This window comes from Mesoplodon mirus (assembly GCF_964341445.2).
Source record: "Mesoplodon mirus genome assembly, chromosome: 4".
NCBI lineage: Eukaryota > Metazoa > Chordata > Mammalia > Artiodactyla > Ziphiidae > Mesoplodon > Mesoplodon mirus.
Window position 1 is genome coordinate 158,383,968 of NC_138979.1, and position 19,522 is coordinate 158,403,489.

The window sequence follows — 19,522 nt, forward strand, 5'->3', positions numbered from 1 at the left end:
ATTTGTGATCAGATGCTATTTGCTCTATTTGTTGGCATGTGTTCTTTCTTCTTTCTCCAAAAAAATACGTTTTAGGTATTCCTAAAACCCTACCCTGCCCCATGCCCATCTGCACCCACCCTCCCTCTGTAGTCACACCTCTGCCAATCCCAGGTGTGTCTAGGCCTTTTGGAGGGAGTGTTTTAAAATGGACATGAATTGTATTATACTGTATGTTTCCCTCCGACATTTTTTTTTTTTTTTTGCGGTATGTGGGCCTCTCACTGCTGTGGCCTCTCCCGTTGCGGAGCACAGGCTCCGGACGCGCAGGCTCAACGGCCATGGCTCACGGGCCTCGCCGCTCCGCGGCTTGTGGGATCTTCCCGGACCGGGGCACGAACCCGTGTCCCCTGCATTAACAAGCGGACTCTCAACCACTGCACCGCTAGGGAAGCCCTCCCTCCGACATTTTTTTGGAGATTTATCCATGTCGATTTGTTTAACTCCTCTATAGTATTTCACCTTCAGAATTGTTTTGGCCATACCAGGCTCTTTACACTTTAAAATATATTTCAGGAATGTGGAGCCCTGTTTTGCTTTTTGGAATTACTCAGACGTTTTACAGATACATTATGAAAATTTGCCTTCTTATGATAATGGGTCTTCTCACCCACAAACATGTTATACTGTGTTTATTTAGTTCTTTTTTAATGTACTTCAATAGAATTTCCCAATTTTTGGCATACTTTTCTTACATATCTTTATTGAGGGAATTCGTAAGTATCCCATACCCTGTATTTCTGTTGCTTTTAAAAAATTTTTTAACTGCACCAAAGGCGTATCCTAGCTTTATTAAAGAGCCCGCGCCGCAGTCAATATAAAAACACAAAAACTCCCATCAGTTTAATAATAATAAAACCCCCCCAAAATGGAAAACTGAGGGGGCAGGGAAGAGGCCCCTGGGCCAGGGGCATGGGGAGCCGTGCTCATGGCAGCAGGCCTGGCTGCAGGCCCCCCCCGGTATTGCTGTTGCTACGAGGTTGGGGGTCAGCGATTGTCCTATGGGAACCATCGTTCACCTGGGTTGAGGACCCTTACTTCTTCTGGGGTGTGCTCAGCTTCTGCATGCCCCGGATCTTGTCCAGCAGGCCAGAGATGAAGACCTCAGTGGGTTTGTAACAGTCCACCAGCGGCTCCTTGACCCTGGCAGCTCGGGTATCATCGCCCTCCACGTCCAGGAGTTATATCCACATCAGTCTCCAGCTCCGGGATCTCCTCTTCCTGGCAGGCGAATGAGCTACTCCAGGATCCACTCCTCCAGGTTGAGGCGCTTCCGTAGCTCCTTGCGTTCTTACTTGACCGTGACCTTCCCTTGGCGCCTCATTGGGCCCTCATCGTCCATGGTGCCCGGGCCCTTGCCTGTGGCCTCAAGGGGTCTCCGAAAGTAGACGCTGGGCCCTGGGCCGCCACTGCCCGGTCCAGGGGCCGGAGCAGCCAACGCCGCCCGCCCCCCGCCGCGGGGCCGCTGACAGCTCTGGCTGCCGCTGGGGCCACGTGCGTGCGTCGGTCCCCTTCCTGCGCCACCACCTCCAGGAGGGCCGCCGGCTGGCTACGGGCTACTGGCTAGGCTTAGCCCGTGAGCTCGGCCTAGCCTGGCTCCGCGGAGAGGGCGGCGGAGGGGGCACCCGGGGGGCAGCTGAAGCATGCGGAGCCCCCGGGCCCGCCCTGGCCTGGTCACGCCCCCTGTGTTTGTACTGTTAATGGCATCTTTTTATTATGTTTTCCTTGTTGTTGCTAGTGCCTAGGAACATTACTTGTTTTTGTATATCTTGCTGAACTCTCATTTATTTTCATGGTTTATCTGTAGATAGTCTTGCATTTCCTATGCATATGGATATATAACTTTTTGATAATGACAGATTTTTTTTTTTTTAAGTTTGTGTGACTAAAGGAAAACCCTTCTTCTACTGAGAACACATGCGTGGATTTTCCACACATTTCAGTTTTCTGTGGACCAACTGGATGGACTACAATTTAATTCAGTTCTGGCATTATCGACCTGGAGTTAGCGCAGACCCCTCAAGACTGCCCCCTCTTCAGATGCCAGTCACAAGTCTGGGCTTCCCATGCTTTTGACTAGTAGGTTCCCACGACCCCCTCCTGAGTTCAATAATTTGCTAGAATGGTGCGCAGATCTCAGGAAAGCACTGTACTTACTATCACTGGTTTATTACAGGGATACAACTTAGGAACAGCCAAATGGAAGAGATGTATAGGGCAAGATATGGGGGGAGGGGTACACGGGGCTTCCATGCCCTCTCCAGGCACGCCACCCTCGCAGCACCTCCACGTGGTCCCCTACTCAGAAGCTCTCCAAACCCTGTCCTTTATGGTTTTTATGGAGGTTTCATTACATAGGCATGATTGATTAAATTCTTGGCCATTGGTGATTGAACTCAATCTCCAGCCCCTCTCCCCTCTCCTCTGGTAACCGGCTTCATCTGCCAGGAGTCACCTCATTAGCATAAATTCACCTGTGGTTAAAAGGGACTTATTATGAATAGCAAAAGACACTCGTCTCACCCCTATCACTCAGGAAATTCCAGGGGTTTTAGGAGCTCTGTGCTAGGAACCCGGGATGAAGACCAGATACATGTATTTTATTATATCACAGTAACTTTCACTTATTTTTCTTGAATTAATGTATTGGCTTGGACTTCCACTCTAATACCTGTTTTTGAAAATAAAGTTCTACTGAAACACAGCCACACTCTTATTGTCTCTGGTTCCTTTTGCATTACAACAGCAGAGTTGACTACTTGGAACAGAGACTTTCTAGTTTGCAAAGCCTAAAGTATTCGCTGTCAGGCCCTTTACAGAAAGTTTGTGAACCCCTTCAACAGTGTTGAACACAGGAAGTGATAGTAACCTTTCTTGTCTCCTTACTGACTTTAAAAGGAGAGCTTATAGGGCTGTGCCATTAAGAATGATGCTATCCATAGGCTGGTTAGCATGTGCCCGTTATTGGGTTAAGAAAATGTCTTTCTAGTCTTAGATTTGTAAGAAAGGTTTTCTTGTGTGCCGAATTTTGTTGTTTTTAAGAAATCATAAATTAATATTGAGTTTTATCAAATGTGTTTTTGGCATCTGTGATTGGTTTTTCTCTCCTTTTAAACATACCTAATTATATTCTCTTTCAGAGTTTTCTATTATTTCCAGTTCTTAGGGGCTGGAATCCTCCGGTTCACTGTGCTTTTATCACTTGTGAGCTTCCTGGGTCTGACTTTTCTAATTGTCTGTAGCATGGTTTGTGGGAGTTTTGCTCTCATTTTTCCCATGCCCAGTGTTGGCCCAGGACCAATTTTTATGCTAATTTCTTAGGTTGGGCATTTCCAGACTGTAGCCTAAATTTGTACCCCAAATGCTCCAGAGGTAGAGGTATGAGGTTCAAATTTTGCAGGAAGCTTTTAGTTCTCCTCTTCTGAAGCCAGAGATAGACAAGCTAGCTGAGCTGGTAGGGAAATACTTTTCAGCCCATTTTTCCTGGGGTCGCAGCTCTTTGCAGGACCTCGCTTTGGGCAGCACCCTCCTCTCTCAGGCAAGACTCAAGGGCTTAGCCTCCTGTTCCCATGTGCTAGTTGACATCTACACCCTTACTTCCCCTGGATCAATGCTTATTCTATTCCCTCCTCTGCCCTGTGGTCCCCCTCAGCCCCAGGAGTGGCTGCCCAGTTGATTCCTCTGCTTACTTCTGGTTTTCAGTTGAGGCTTTGTTTCTGGCACCTGGTAATTTCCTATTCTTTATTGCAGGTTCAAGTATGCATTTAAAAAATTATTGGATCTGGATTTTTTGATAGTGGCCATTCTGACCTGTGTAAGATGATATCTCATTCTAGTTTTGATTTGCATTTCTCTAATGATTAGTGATGTTGAGCATTCTTTCATGTGTTTGTTGGCAATCTGTATATCTTCTTTGAAGAAATGTCTATTTAGGTCTTCTGCCCATTTTTGGATTGGGTTGTTTGTTTTTTTGTTATTGAGCTACATGAGCTGCTTGTAAATCTTGGAGATTAATCCTTTGTCAGTTGCTTTATTTGCAAATATTTTCTCCTATTCTGAGGGTTGACTTTTGGTCTTGTTTATGGCTTCCTTTGCTGTGTAAAAGCTTTTAAGTTTCATTAGGTCCCATTTGTTTATCTTTGTTTTTATTTCCATTTCTCTAGGAGGTGGGTCCAAAAGGATCTTGCTGTGATTTATGTCATAGAGCGTTCTGCCTATGTTTTCCTCTAAGAGTTTGATAGTGTCTGGCCTTACATTTAGATCTTTAATCCATTTTGAGTTTATTTTTGTGTATGGTGTTAGGGAGTGTTCTAATTTCATACTTTTACATGTACCTGTCCAGTTTTCCCAGAACCACTTATTGAAGAGGCTGTCTTTTCTCCACTGTATATTCTTGCCTCCTTTATCAAAGATAAGGTGACCATATGTGCACGGGTTTATCTCTGGGCTTTCTGTCCTGTTCCATTGATCTATATTTCTGTTTTTGTGCCAGTACCATATTGTCTTGATTACTGTAGCTTTGTAGTATAGTCTGAAGTCAGGGAGCCTGATTCCTCCAGCTCCATTTTTCTGTCTCAAGATTGCTTTGGCTATTCGGGGTCTTTTGTGTTTCCATACAAATTGTGAAATTTTTTGTTCTAGTTCTGTGAAAAATGCCAGTGGTAGTTTGATAGGGACTGCATTGAATCTGTAGATTGCTTTGGATAGTAGAGTCATTTTCACAATGTTGATTCTTCCAATCCAAGAACATGGTATATCTCTCCATCTGTTTGTATCATCTTTAATTTCTTTCATCACTACTGGGCATATACCCTGAGAAAACCATAATTCAAAAAGAGTCATGTACCAAAATGTTCATTGCAGCTCTATTTACAATAGCCAGGACATGGAAGCAACCTAAGTGTCCATCAACAGATGAATGGATAAAGAAGATGTGGCACATATATACAATGGAATATTACTCAGCCATAAAAAGAAACGAAATTGAGATATTTGTAGTGAGGTGGATGGACCTAGAGTCTGTCATACAGAGTAAATTAAGTCAGAAACAGAAAAACAAATACCGTATGCTAACACATATATATGGAATCTAAGAAAAAAAAAAAAAGGTCATGAAGAACCTAGGGGTAAGATGGGAATAAAGACACAGACCTACTAGAGAATGGGCTTGAGGATATGGGGAGGGGGAAGGGTAAGCTGGGACAAAGTGAGAGAGTGGTATGGACATATATACACTACCAAATGTAAAATAGATAGCTAATGGGAAGCAGCTGCATAGCACAGGGAGATCAGCTCAGTGGTTTGTGACCACCTAGAGGGGTGGGATAGGGAGGGTGGGAGGGAGGGACACACAAGAGAGAAGAGATTTGGAAACATATGAATATGTATAACTGATTCATTTTGTTATAAAGCAGAAATTAACACACCATTGTAAAGCAATTATACTCCAATAAAGATGTTAAAAAAATAAATGGCATTAATGATGATAATAATAGCTACTCAAAAAAATTATTGTATCTGATATTTCTAGGTGCTTATAGCAGGAATGTTTGAATGTGTATGTCATCTTAGCTCAACATCTTGCTGAAATGAGAGATCGCCATTTAAATGCAACTTCAGGATTCAACACCCAAAAGCAAAACAAAACCCAGTAAAACAAAAAGCAAAACCCCAAATCGGATCCCTAAACGAACTAACCATGAACCAGGCAGCATGCAAAGTCCTCTGATATTAGCTCATGTAATTCTTATGAAGACCCCGTAACTCTTTGCTAATGGAGAACTTGAGTAACTGGCCTAAAAGTTTGTCAGCGGCAGAGCCAGGCAAGGAACTCAGCTTTATCTGACATTCCCTCCTCTTAAGTGGTCTGAACATCAGTAACACTAAGTATGAAGTGTGCCCGTTCTCAAGGTGACTAATGTGAAGGTCAATGCTATTTTCCATCTCATATAATATATTCCTAATATATTTACACAATTGTCTCACCTGGTAATCCAGAATAGAATCGTGATTATGTTTGTCTATGAGAATTTGCAGTTTTGGGTGAGTTTAAATTAAAGAAAAATCTGAAAAGCAGTTGCCTAGGGGCTGTTAATAGTTGCAAAAAGGAGCATGAGTACACTTCCTTCTGAGCACAGTAGAGCTCCAGGGAATTAATAGGGACCCATTGTTTTCCATGTTGACTTTCGAGAAATGTACCTTACTCCCAGTCTGCTGAAACATGTTTTAAGGATGTATTGTCATGCATGTAGTTTCTGGAAGGCCACAGACACGTGAATTTTTATATCCCCTCTTGGTTCATTTGCTCATCCTCTGAAATCAAGGCCTCTGCAAAGATGGAGTCAGTGGTCATTATAGTTTGTGATTAGGAGTTGCAGGTAGCTGACATTTTAGTCTCAGTTAATGGCTGAGGATGGACCCCAGGGCACTTCACCTTGTTCACAGTCTGATTTAGCAGCACAATCTTAATTTGAGTTGAAAAGTAGCCTTAGGGAGTTTTGCTTGGTGCTTGCACGAGCATTCTGGAGCTCTGTATGTTACCTGATGCTACCTGAGAGGAGGTGCTTGGGCAGTCATGGCTTCTCTGAGCCCTCATCTACATGGGGGAGGTTGAGAAGTGGCAGAAGTTCTATTCTACCAGCAACATAGACCTGTCTCACTATGAAGTTGTGTTAATGGCTTTGCCAAGAATTTTCCCAGTGCACAGTAGGCGTATTTGCTGGAGGAGCCAATCTTGCAGTCCCTGTATATCTGGAGCAGTCAGTTATGGATCTGCTAATTAGCTTGATGTTTGGTCTCCCAGCTAAGTGAGCTCTTGTGAACTCTGCCAGAATCTGGATTTCCAAATGATCTGACGAGAGGAAAGGGAAAGATTGGGCCAAAGAGGCCATTACAAGTTAATTTCATATAATCAGAAGTTTACTTAGCCCCAGCGCCTGCCTTTTCTGTTGCCACAAAATACCCATTCTTCCCCTCTCATAGCTGCTGACCCATCCGTGGGTGAACTGGTTTTGCCTCCCTTTTTTTGTTTTCAGTATTAGCGCTTGAAAAAGCTTCTGGCCACATGGTGCAAGATGTGGCCTCCCCAGGGGCACATCTCACCTCTCTTCCCTGCCTTAAAAGGTGGCCCAAATTTCTAATCTTGGAGAGTCTGTTAATTCTTCCTTTTCCTGGTGAGTACGTGGGAGTGTTCCAAGGTTCAGCACTTCCCATCTGCCTTTCTCTTTACAATTTTTTGAGATATTCACCAATAAATGCTAATATTTACTTAACATGTTTTATATGCGAGATGCTTTTAAAAGCACTTTAATAACAACCGTAGTATTATTGTGAATCTGCTGTGTGCCAGGCACTGCCCTAGGCACCAAGGACATGGAACAAGCAAAACAAAGGTCGTCCCTCCTGGAGCACATGTTTTATTAGGCAGACAGCCAGACAGTACAACCCATCAGTAAACAAACATATACTATGTCAGATAGTTACACACGTGCTCTGAAGGAGAAGTGGGGGGAGGTGACAGTGCATGTAGGAGCTGGCCAGGGAAAGCCTCTCTGACAGGGGGAGAACAGAGTCTCCAAGGAAATGAAGGAATAAGCCCACTGGGCCTCAGATCTCCTCCTCCCCAGGTCTTGCTGACTCAGACAGAGCCAGTGGCATGGGGAGCCCCTCCCTCCCTTCTCTGCTCTCTGCTCATGGCACCACTTTCTCCCAGACCCCAGCCTCTAGGCCTGAGTCCCCTCCCTTCCCTCCTCTTTTCCTCATCCGGTCACCAGACCTCATTGACTTTCTTTGGAAATCTCTGTGGCATCCCTTCCACTGCCTTTTGTGGAAAGGAAACCCCTGCCAGCTGAGCGCTTTGCCGGTCCGTTTTAGAATGACTATAACCGCCTCCTAAGTGTTCTCTCTGGGCTGCTAGCCTCTCTTCTCACCAATCTGTCGCCGCCCAAGTGCTGGCACATACACACCATCGTTTGAGTGCTTATTCCAGGCGGGGCACTGGATCCCCATAGGAGCTTTATTATTATTATTATCATCCCCATTTTACAGATGAGGAAACAGACTCCCTCAGGGTCACTCACTGATCCAATAAGTGGTTAAGTCAGAATTTGAACTCAGGTCCCACTGAATCCACAGGCCTCTTCTAGCCAGGAGCCCAAGCTGCCTCTACCCTGCCCTTGTGTGTATCAAGACCCTGCTTTGATTGCTCCTTTGCTTAGAAATCTTTCATGCTTCCCATCATCTGTGGGGGAAAGTCCAACCATTTTGAAATAGCTTTCAAAGCCTTTCATAACTGGACCACGCTTCACCTGTCTCCCCGTTTTATACCTGAGTTCTCTCCTGTGACAGTCTCTGCCGGGCACACACAGATGTATCCCATTGGCAAACACGGCTACACCTGTGCTCACAGGTGGGTGCTTTTTCACTCCCTCTGTGTTAACTCACTCTCCATGCCCCAGCTCAGACTGCATCCTCTCTTACCTTCATTTGTGTCCATCTTTACCTCCAGCCTCCACCTAGTTAGGAGGAGTGTCCTGCCTGTCTTAAGCCAATCCTGATGTCATAGGGTGCACTGGGCCATCCTTTGAGCACCTGTAGCTCTCTTAGTTCTCATCTCCAACTGGCCATTCCCGTTGATTTCCTTAGTACTTTCCCACATGTGATCCTAAAATACTGAGAAAACTTATATGTCCAAAATGAGTATAACTTTCTAAGTAAGAGTCTTGGAAGATACATACTTATTTCACTAAACCTTCTCAGAGCTCAAAGCACATTTGGAGGAGCCCTCTTTGCTAAACTGCCTCCCAGCTACCCAGGAAAGCCAATTTCCTTCTTTAATAGCTGTGACTCATTTCTGGACCCACGATGACATGAGTCCAGTTCACTCACCCATCTGAATCATCAGTAGGGACTCCATTTAAAATTAGACAATTTTCCTAAATCAAATCCATCCTCAAGAGATTAAACGTAGACATTCACTAGAATGTGCCCTGGGAAATTCTGAAATAAGGGTTCTGAAAATGTTGATTTAAAATGTCAGGGGCTGAAACTAGGAGAAAAGCAGGACTGGAATGTTCCTCTTTTTTTAAAATTCATTGTCCCTCACTTACCTGCTTCTTAGTGGAAGAAAAGGCAGAAAAAGAAGCATGGGAAGGAAAAGGGGAACTAATCAGAGGCAGCTGGAATCACAGGAAGCAGTTAAAACTCACAAAAAAGAAAATGAACAAAATTTTCTCTGAATCCAAGCCTTCCTTAGGGGAGGATGGAGCAGGAAATTTCATTCTGAAAATGGAATGAGAGCTGGTCCGGTGCAATTGGAACGATGGGTATAGAGGCAGGAGGAACGAGGTAGAAAGACCTAGGGACCCTGGAGCAAAGGAATGCCGTTTATTTGCAAATAATTCTCCAGAGGTAAGGGAGAGGATGGCATAGAGGGGGAGGCTGGCGAGTAAAGGGCTTGGTCCAAGCTGGATCAGGGCCTTGGTCTTCTTCACTCTTCTGGTTACGTGCAATTCCTCTACTCAGCAGTTGTGTCGACAGTGAGCTCGCTGAGAGCTGCCACTGAATTTTATTCTATACACGATGTACATCCAGCACTTAGCACTTGTCTGGCCCCTAGTAAGGACTCAATACCTATTTGCTGAGTGAATAAATCCAAAATACTTTGTTGCTGTAAGAGGTTAAGGCTAATTCTGCGCTGTCATTTCTGGTAGCGGCCACCAGGTGGTGCCTTCCTAAGAGCAGGAGCAAATGAGATCTTGAATCTTGGGTGGAAGGCCTCAGAGAAGCCTTAGGTCTCACCCGGAGCCCTCACCCGAGCGCGTGCCCTCCAGCAATTCATCACACTTTCTTATTCCTCTGTTGCATGTGCCTGCAGAGTTCAGACAAGTGGCTGGAACCAACTTTCTTTACTTGGAGTCAGTTTCACAGGAGGCCCACAAAAACCTTTCAGAAGGTTTCATTTACGGCTAAACTTTGGGATGTGAGACCAGTTCCGCCCCAGGCCTGTGCTCTGTCACGTGGGTTCCCGTTGTTCCCAATTACCCCCTATTCTTCAGGAGAACGTCTACTCCCATGGATCCTGTATTTTCTCTGAAATTCTCCCCCGAAGTCATTTATGGCTTCACACCCAGCTCTGGCAGCCTGTGGGTTGAAGTGCGCGGCACCCCTGCCTACTTTAAGCTGCTGCCTGATGAGTCCCTGTGCTGTGCCTGTGGTTTATATGTTCACATTCTCAGAACAGTTCCACAAGATGGGCAGAAAGCAGAATAGCAGCTCAGCAGGCTTAGGCAGCCTTCCCAGAGTGACACAGCCAGTCCATGGGAGAGAGGACTCAAGCCCAGGGCCAGCTGCCCACAGGCCTCGCTGGGATTCTTTTTTTTTTTTTTTTCCACACATACACACTGTATTTTATTTTTACAAGAGATAAATAAACTGACACCAAGCATTGTAAATGGATGGCCACAACAGAAGCAACAATGATTGCAATTACCAAACACGAAACACACTCATACTATGTCATAATCTTGACATTCAGTCCAGGAATCCTCCACTGTAACAGGTCCTTTACTTTGCAGTGAAAATTGATTTGTATATTCTTTGCCTCTGAGACCTTGTGGGATTTTTTTTTTAATTCAAACAGAAAGTCACAAAAATTATAATCATCCTCATCATTTCACTGAGTCCTTGCTGGGATTCTTATTGCATTTCACGTAGAGTGAGTGCAGTTTCATGTATCTGTATGTCTGAGGTCCAGAGACAATAACAATAATAATAACGGTTATTGTTTTAATAACGATAAAGCAAAATCCACATCCTGTGAAGCCAAGTCTTAAGGAGTATAGTTCACCATCAGTATGTGCAGACACGCTCAGCTCTGGTCAGTTTTTAGACAGTGCCAACGGAAAAAATACTCAGCCTCCTTTGTTCCCATAACCCTAATTAAAGGTACTAGAGATTTTGATTGGCAAAAGCTGGGGATGGCGGTGCTGAGTGAGATTGTATGTGTCCTCGCGTGTGTGTGTGTGTGTGTGTGTGTGTGTGAGAGAGAGAGAGAGAGAGAGAGAGAGAGAGAGAGAGAGAGAGAGCGAGAGCATGTTAAATCCTATGAAGACCTAGAAAACGATCATTTTTGCCAGGACTGGACTTGGGCAAAGCAACAGAATACATGGACTTTATGTCTGAGTGCCCCCTTCAAAACTTACCTGTCCTGTGTCTCACTGTCTCTGGTTTCTGCTATATAAGTTGCAATGAATTGTACAGGGTTAATCAAATAAATAGATCACTATAATGCACTTGCTAAATAGTGTTTCTTTTGGGAGAAGATGATTTAACTCAGTTAACCATCTCCAGGCATGGGGGATGTTAATGTTGGGAATATCAGGAGTGATTGGCCTGTGGGGTCGGGGTGGGGGGTTGGGAAGAAGGGAGGTGGGAATCCAGACCACAGTGGGGGCCGAGGTGAAGGGTGGGCTGGAGGAAAGGGGGGATGGGAGCATTTGGAGTCAGGAGCGCCTCTTGAAGTCTCTTATCTCAGACCTTACTCTATGCCTTTTCATAGGGCTGCGTCTGATCATCCTGGGCTTTATGGTCTTGAATGTCTTCTCTGAGCCTTTCAGAAATTTTCCGCGTAGTAATATACATGATTTATGCTTTTAAACACTTAACATGCTAGAAACTGGGCACTGTTTCCATAATGCTCAGAGGAGACTTGGGAGATACTGTTATTCTTTCCTCCCACCCTTCTTTCACCCAATGAAATGGAGATTCAGGAAGGCCATAAGCTAGGTAATGTTAGAGCCAAAATTCAGAGCCAGGACTGTGTGATTATAAAGCCATGCACTTAACAGCTATCTTGTGCTGTGAGAATAAAGTGGCAAATCTTAAAATAAAAGCACCCATTATCAGTAATCTAGCAACCCCCCCCGCCCCAAACCATTGATTGATTTATTCAACATGAATGTGCCAGGTGTAGTAGATACAGGGGATACAGGATGAATGAAACAGGCAAACCTAATTGAATGGAGTTTACTTTTAGAGAATAATAGAATAAAAGTTCTCTCAAACTTAGGAAAAGCCTGATTGTTCCATAGCTATGGTAACAAGTAGCCAGCGGAACCAATTTTAAATCTGTTCACTTGGTCCGCACCAACGTGTCTTAGTGAAAGCTGGTTTTAAAACCAACCAGTGTTGGCCCCCCAGTTCTGAAAGTCAGCCAATCAGGGATGGATGCTCTCCAGAAAACCTGCCAATCAACATCAGCCTTACCTGAGCACCCACCTGTTGTCAGCCCAGGAATGACTCTGAACATCCGTGAATCACAGAGCTCCACACTTTCCAAAGCCCTCTATGAGATCAGTCACCTGTTCTGCTTGTAGAGACCTTTAGGCCAGCACAGCTCTTCCATGTTATCTGAGCAATAAATTCAGCCTCGTAGTTTGATTTCAGACCCTGAGTAGTGTTCTCATTGTCCTTTGACAAAACAGGCAAGTACACACACGTCAGGTAGTGTCTGGCTACAGAGAAAATAGCACAGGTAAGAGGAGCATGACAGGATGGAAAGCTCAGGGGAACCTGTTTGTTGGGGGAAGGTTTGTGGAGAGACTGGAATGATTTGAGAGGGGTCCAGGCATGCACAGATCTAGACCTAGAGCTTTTAAGGGGCCCTGAGGAAGAGAGGTTGCCCTGTGTTTTGGGAAGGAGGAGAAGAGGAGGCTGATTCTCCAGGGCTTTGGGAGTTTGGATTTTGCTCCAAATGTAATGGGAAAGCAGGAAACTACCCAGGAATGGACCACGTCCTCTGCTTTAACTCTTCCTTTTTTTTTTTTTTTTTTTTGGTACGCGGGCCTCTCACTGCTCTGGCCTCTCCCGTTGCGGAGCACAGGCTCCGGACGCCCAGGCTCAGCGGCCATGGCTCACGGGCCCAGCCGCTCCGCGGCATGTGGGATCTTCCCGGACCGGGGCACGAACCTGTGTCCCCTGCATCGGCAGGCGGACTCTCAACCACTGCGCCACCAGGGAAGCCCCCCCTTTTTTTTTTCACAGTGGTCATCCTAATGGGTTGAAGGGTGGTGACTTCTCATTGTGGTTTTGATTTGCATTTCCCTGATGATGAGCATCTTTTCATGTTTGTTGGCCATTTTCATGTCTTCTTTGAAGAAATGTCTATTCAAGTCTTTTGCCCATTTTTAAATCAGGTTAATTGTTTGTTGTTGAGTTTTAGGAGTTATTTATATATTCTGGATATTCTGGATAACCTCTTATCAGATACATGGTTTGCAAATATTTTCTCCCATTTTGGTAGGTTGCCTTTTGACTCTGTTGATCACTTCCTTTCCTGCACAGAGTTTTAAAGTTTGATGTAGTCCTATTTGTCGATTTTAGCTTCGGTGGTCTGTGATTTTGGTGTCATATCCAAGAAATCATTGTCAAATCCAATGTCATAAAGCTTATCCTTGTGTCTTCTTCTAGAAATTTTATAGTTTTAGTTCTTACATTTAGATTTTTAATCCACTTTGAGTTAATTGTTGTACATGGTATAAGGTAATGGTTCAACTTTATTCTTTTTCATGTGGATATCCAGTTTTCCCAGCACCATTTGTTGAAGAGACTATTCGTTACCCTTTATGTAGTCATGGAACCCATGTTGAAAATCACCTGAGCATGTACCATAGGGTTTATTTCTGGCCTGTCTATTCTGTTATATTAGTCTATATGTCTGTATTTATGCGAGTACCATATTGCTTTGATTACTGTAGCTATGTAAAATGATTTTGAAATAGGGATGTATGAAGCCTCCAGCTTTGTTTTTCTTTCTCAAGAGTATCTTGGCTATTTCAGTTCCTTTGAGAGTCCATATGAATTTTTAGGATTGTTTTTTCTATGTCTGCAAAAATAGGCATTGGGATTTGGATAGAGATTGCTTTGAATCTATAGATCACTTTAGGTCATACAGACATTTTAACAATATTAAGTCTTCCAATTCATGAACATGGAGTGTCTTCACATTATTTGTATTGTCTTTACTTTCTTTCAGCAATCTTTTATAGCTTTCAGTATATACATTTTTTGCCTCCTTGGTTAAGTTTATTCCTAAGTATTTGATTACTTTTGATGCTCTTGTAATTGGGATTGCTTTCTTAGTTTCCTTTTTTAGATTGTTCACTGTTAGTATATAGACACTCAACTGATTTTTGCATGCTGATTTTTGTATGTTGATTTTTGTATCCTGCAACTTTGCTTAATTTATTTCTTCTAATACATTACAGTATTACAGTATTCTATATTTGTTAATATATTTAGAGAACTTTATATTTTTATATGCTTTCATGTTGCTGTCTAGCATCCTTTCATTTCAACTTGAAGGACTCCCTTTACCATTGTAAGGCAGGTCTAGTGGTGATGAACTTCTCCTCAGCTTTGTTTACCTGGGAAATTTTTTATTTCTTCTTTATTTTTGAACAACTGTTTGGCCAGATACAGTATTCTTGGTTGGCAATTTATGTCTTTCAGCACTTTGAATATATCATCCCACTGTCTTCTGGCCTATTATGTTTCTGCTTAGAAATTCACTGATAATCTTTTAGGAGCTTCCTGGTACATGGTGAGTCACTTCTGACTTGCTGTCTTCAAGATTCTCTCTTTGTCTTTTACTTTTGATAGCTGATTATAATGTGTCTCAGTGGGCTCTTTAGGTTTATCTGAGTCCATTAAGCTTCTTGAATTTGGCTGTCTATTTCCTTCCTAATTTGGGAAGTTTTGGGCCATTATTTCTTCAAATAATCTCTCTGCCCCTATCCATCTGCTCCTTCTGGGACTCCCATAATGTGTTTATCGGTACATCTGATGTTGTCCTATAAGCCCCTCAAGTTCTCTTCACTTTTCTTCTTCTTTTCTAAAAATTTTATTATTCTGCTCCTCTGATTGGATACTTACAAATGATCTGTTTTCAAGTTCACTGATTCTTTCTTGTACTTGATTGAATCTGCTGTTGAACTCCTCTAGTGAATTTTTCAATTCAGTTACTGTATTTTTCAGCTTCAGAATTTCTGTTTGGTTCTTTTTTTATAGTTTCTTCCTCTTTGCTGGTATTCTCATTTTGTTCATTCATCATTTTTCTATTTCATTTGGTTGTCTATCTGTGTTCTCTTTTAGCTTATTGAACTTTTCTGCTATGGTAATTTTGAATTCTTTTTTAGGTAGTCAGTACATCTCTATTTCTTTAAGATCAGTTCTGGAGATTTATTTTGCTCCTTTGATTGGGCTGTGTTTCCCTGCTTCTCCCTATGCCTTTTCATTTTTGCTGGGACTTGCCATTAAACAAAAAAGCCACCTCACCTAGTCTTTACAGACTGGCTTCATATAGGAGAAGATCTTCCCCAGTCAGTCTGGCTAGAGAATCTGGAGACCCCTCCAACCTTTTCTGGGATGCATCTTCTCTGGGCTTGTGTGTATACTTTCCCAATTAGAGAGGTTTGCGATTTCTTTTCCTAGAGCTCATTATCTCTTGCTCCCTTTGGTGTTTCTCTGCAATCATGCAAGTTCTTTGGTGCAGCAAGAAGCCACCAAGCTCTCCTTTGTTCTTGGTAGCCCCCACGCATCCTACTTATGCAAGTTCCCCATTAGTGCTCAGTAGTAGCCCCCTGGAAAGTCAGAATGTTGGATCTACATTTTACTCTTCTCTTTCCCTCCTGAACCACAACTTGGGTTATTTTCTCCTGACCACACTAATCTGTGCCAGGGAAAGCCTATTGAGGGTGAAATGCAGTGGCTTTTTCTTACCCATTTTGGTGAGACTATTCTTGGCTTTGTGTTTGCCTGGAGTACTGTGACTTCTTAACTGTTTCTGGAGAGCTCATAAAGGCTTTTGGACCATCGATAAGTCAGTATCTCCATGGGGAAATAATATCTTGGGCTTCCTTTTCTGCCATCTTGCTGACATCACCTCCCAGGAAGATCAAATTTTAAACCTATCAGTGTAGGGCAGTGGAAAGGTTGTTTGTATTGAAAGCCAGGACATATGGTTCCATGTTTGTTTCTGTAACTAATGGTAGAACTACTGCTATCTTATAAAAATTTTAAATGGTGCTAGAATAGAATATCATATTGTTGAAACTATAAAATCTGAAGGACTTTATTGCTTATTTTTTGTGTATTCTCAGTTTTAATAGTAAAAAATTCCTTTAATAATTTTAGTATTTTGCTAATTATGAATCTAATGAATGCTTATAGCTTTATATACATTTATTATAAGAATATGTATTACATATAATATATTACTATAAGCATTCATTAAGTTCATAATTAGAAAATTACTCTCTAAAAATCATCTGTAACCCATTCGACCTGAGTAATAACTATTAACATTTTGGAGTATTTCTTTTACATTTTGTATGTACCTGTATGATGGGTTCAAAATTATATAACTTTAAATGTTTTCGTATGCAGTTTTGTTTACTCTCTTATCACCAGACTTTATATAATGAACGTTTTTTTTCTTGATAAGCATTTAGTGATTTTTTTTCAGTAGCTATATATTGTTCTAATACCTTATTTGACCATATAACCATATCTCATATTTCTGTTTTGGGAGCTTATTATAAATATGGGGCTATGAACATCTTTGCAGAAATAGTGAGATAGTGGTTTCTCCACTGTAAAGTTACACTTCTATCCCCCCCTTCATACTGTCCTCTTTGGAAGGAAATCATTATGTGCTGCCCACACTTAAGGAATGGGGATTTATGTTCCCTCTCCTTAAAGGCAGAGTAGCTACATAAATTAATTGGAAATCTTCTGCATGGGAGATTTGCCTCTCCTCCCCCATTTATCAACCATTTATTTATTTAACAGTTTATTTATATCAGTATGGACAAATGAATATTTATTTTTTACTTTGAGCTGTAATTCCAATGCCACTTTCTTTTGTTGCTCCAGTTGTTCTAGCTGGGAGTTCTTTCAGTTGGCTTCTATATCCCTTTGACAAGCCACTATCATTGTGTGTGTGTGTGTGTGTATGTGTCTGTGTGTGTGTGTGTCTGTGTGTGTGTGTGTGTGTGTGTGTGTGTGTGTGTGTTGAGCCCTTCCTTACTTTCCTGCATTAGAAAATGCTCATGCCCGTCTTGTATGTTATCTGCCCAGCCCTTCAATCTACTGTTTCTTTAAGGAATTTTGGCTCCTTTTATTGGAGAATGGTCTTAGAAACTAAGATCTTGGTGCTGGGTGTTCTATTACCAAGTTTTAAAATACAAATTTAAGAGAAACTTGAAGTTTTGGAGAAGTTTTCTTTGCCAAATGAGTTTATTGAAAATTCAGCATATTTATCCAACTTCTCAGGAGGCATGAAAGTCCAGTAGTTGTTGAGTATTTACACTGTGCCAGACATTATGCCAACTGCTGGGGAGAGAGGGGGAAGTGAGACCTTTTAGTGGTTTCTGGAACCACATATTCCAGTTTGTGTCTGGTGAGGGGGGCTTGGACGGGGATGGGGGCATGGGTGGGTGGGAGAAATAAACAAATAGATGATTTTGGTGAAAGATAAGCAGAAGATAAAGAAAAAAGGAATGAAGTAGAGAATGACTTAGGATTGGTGCTCCTGAAGCAGTAGTCACTGGGGGAAGTTCACCTAGAGGGGCCACCCTGAGCCACTTGAATAATGCAAAGGAGGCATCTCAAGATCACGAAAGATCGTTCCCAACAAAAGGAACAGTGAAGGCAAAGGAAAGAATTTGATGTGTTGGAGGGACAGAAAAACACACATGAAGGACCAGCAGAGGACAGTGATTGAACAGGAGGATGGAGGGAGAGGAAGGCAAAGACACAGATAGGGCTAGGGTGGTGGTGGTGGAAGGTAGGCAGAGCGATAAATCATGGGATACCATACCAGGGGTTCTGACCACCCTAACTTTCCCTCCAGACTTTGCCCCTTTCCCCCAAATCCTAATTGTCCCTACTTTCAGGTTACTTGGGGGCATTTTGGCCCTTGTCTGCTACCTCAGTCCTGGACCAGAAACTTGCTTTGGGAAGTGGCTTGGTGTTGAAGAAAGATCATGGCTTTGGATTCAGAAAGTTCTAAGTTTGAATTTTGTAGGATCTTGGGGTATTTACTTAACTTCTCAGAACCCCATTTTTCTTAGAATCTTGCAGGAATCTTTTGCAGATTAGAGGTGATATATGTAAAGTGCTTTGGAGGTACACAATGGGTGTGGCTTATTATTTGTAGTCAAAGTTTAATTGTACACCATGAGAAGAAGTTTCTGGTACAAACTGAACAGTTAACTCATAACTAGTTAAGAGTAACTCAGGGTTATATAATAGTCTCTCATGACTCCAGCTTATGCGACCCTGTTAAAATATAAAAGTGGATGATGCCAAGAAACTGTGGACATATGATAGCCCTCAACCCTTTGATAGTACAAAGTTATCAAAAGACAACCAGAGACAGTAGAGGGGGAGCAAAAGGAACCATAAAATAGTAGAAGAGGAAGGCAAAGGCACCAAGAATAAACACAACATAAATATAAAATGAGAGGAAAAAGAATAATAGGATTAAAAAAATAATTAAAATAGTATGGATCTTGAAAAAAAAAATAAAATAAAATGAGAGAAAAAGAGGATCCAAGACAAGAGGTCTGTATTTGAGATAAGAAGTGAGGAAGAGAAGTGAATCAGAGCCACCACACGAATTGTGCCCCTTGGAGACATGCAACATGGCAGCCTTGATTGGAATCCATATGAGTGAAAGAAGAACAGAATCTCAATATATTTAAGAGAAAGTCTAAGGGCTAAGATACAGAAGTCCAGGCAGGTAAGACCTGCTGAGACCAAATTTTTTAGTCAGATCCTGGGATATACCGGCTTGGCCGTGTGCACCAAGTTCCATCCTGAAAAGTTTTCTCTTTGGCCTTCCTGCCTGCACACATGCTGTGCCCACCACTTGAAGCTTCCCATTGTGCAGGTGGTACCATGTTTCCATATCTCTGTGCAGGTAGCACTCTCTACCTAGAATTCATTTCCTCCACTGAGATCCTGGACTTCTTTCAGTTCAGTCCATAAGTCTTCTCCTGGGAATTCCCTGGTGGTCCAATGGTTAGGGCTTCATGCTCTCACTGCCAAGGGCACAGGTTCAGTCCCTGGTCAGGGAACTAAGATCCCACAAGCCGTGCAGCCAAAAACAAAAAAGTCTTCTGCTATAGAAAGACCATTCTTATTTATTTCCTTCACCCATACCAAACTAACATGCCATTCTTTGGGTTCTGTGGTACACCTTCCCACCATCTACTGCACATGTGTGTCTGTCTCTTTTTCTATACTAAATCATGAACTGTCTGTTGGTCTAGTTCATCTCTGTGTTACACGGATTATTTGATAGTACAATGGGCTATTAAATAATCGGCATTTGACAATTTACTTATTGAGACCTACAGTGTTCTGGTGCTGTTTTAGCCTCTGGGGAGAGTGTGAATCAGACAAAGTTCTTGCCTCATGG

General features: G+C 42.6%; 1 protein-coding gene and 1 pseudogene across 2 annotated transcripts in view; one reads left to right on the plus strand and one right to left on the minus strand.

The window, feature by feature from the left end:
• The window catches only part of RGS6 (regulator of G protein signaling 6), a 581,826-nt gene that overhangs the window by 83,757 nt on the left and 478,547 nt on the right, over positions 1-19,522 (plus strand). The window lies entirely within an intron of this gene.
• On the minus strand, positions 845-8,533 carry LOC309802277 (protein phosphatase 1 regulatory subunit 14B-like; annotated as a pseudogene). Its single transcript has 2 exons — positions 8,518-8,533; positions 845-1,554 (listed from the first exon to the last, which is right to left on the minus strand). The product of its transcript is annotated as a protein phosphatase 1 regulatory subunit 14B-like (transcript).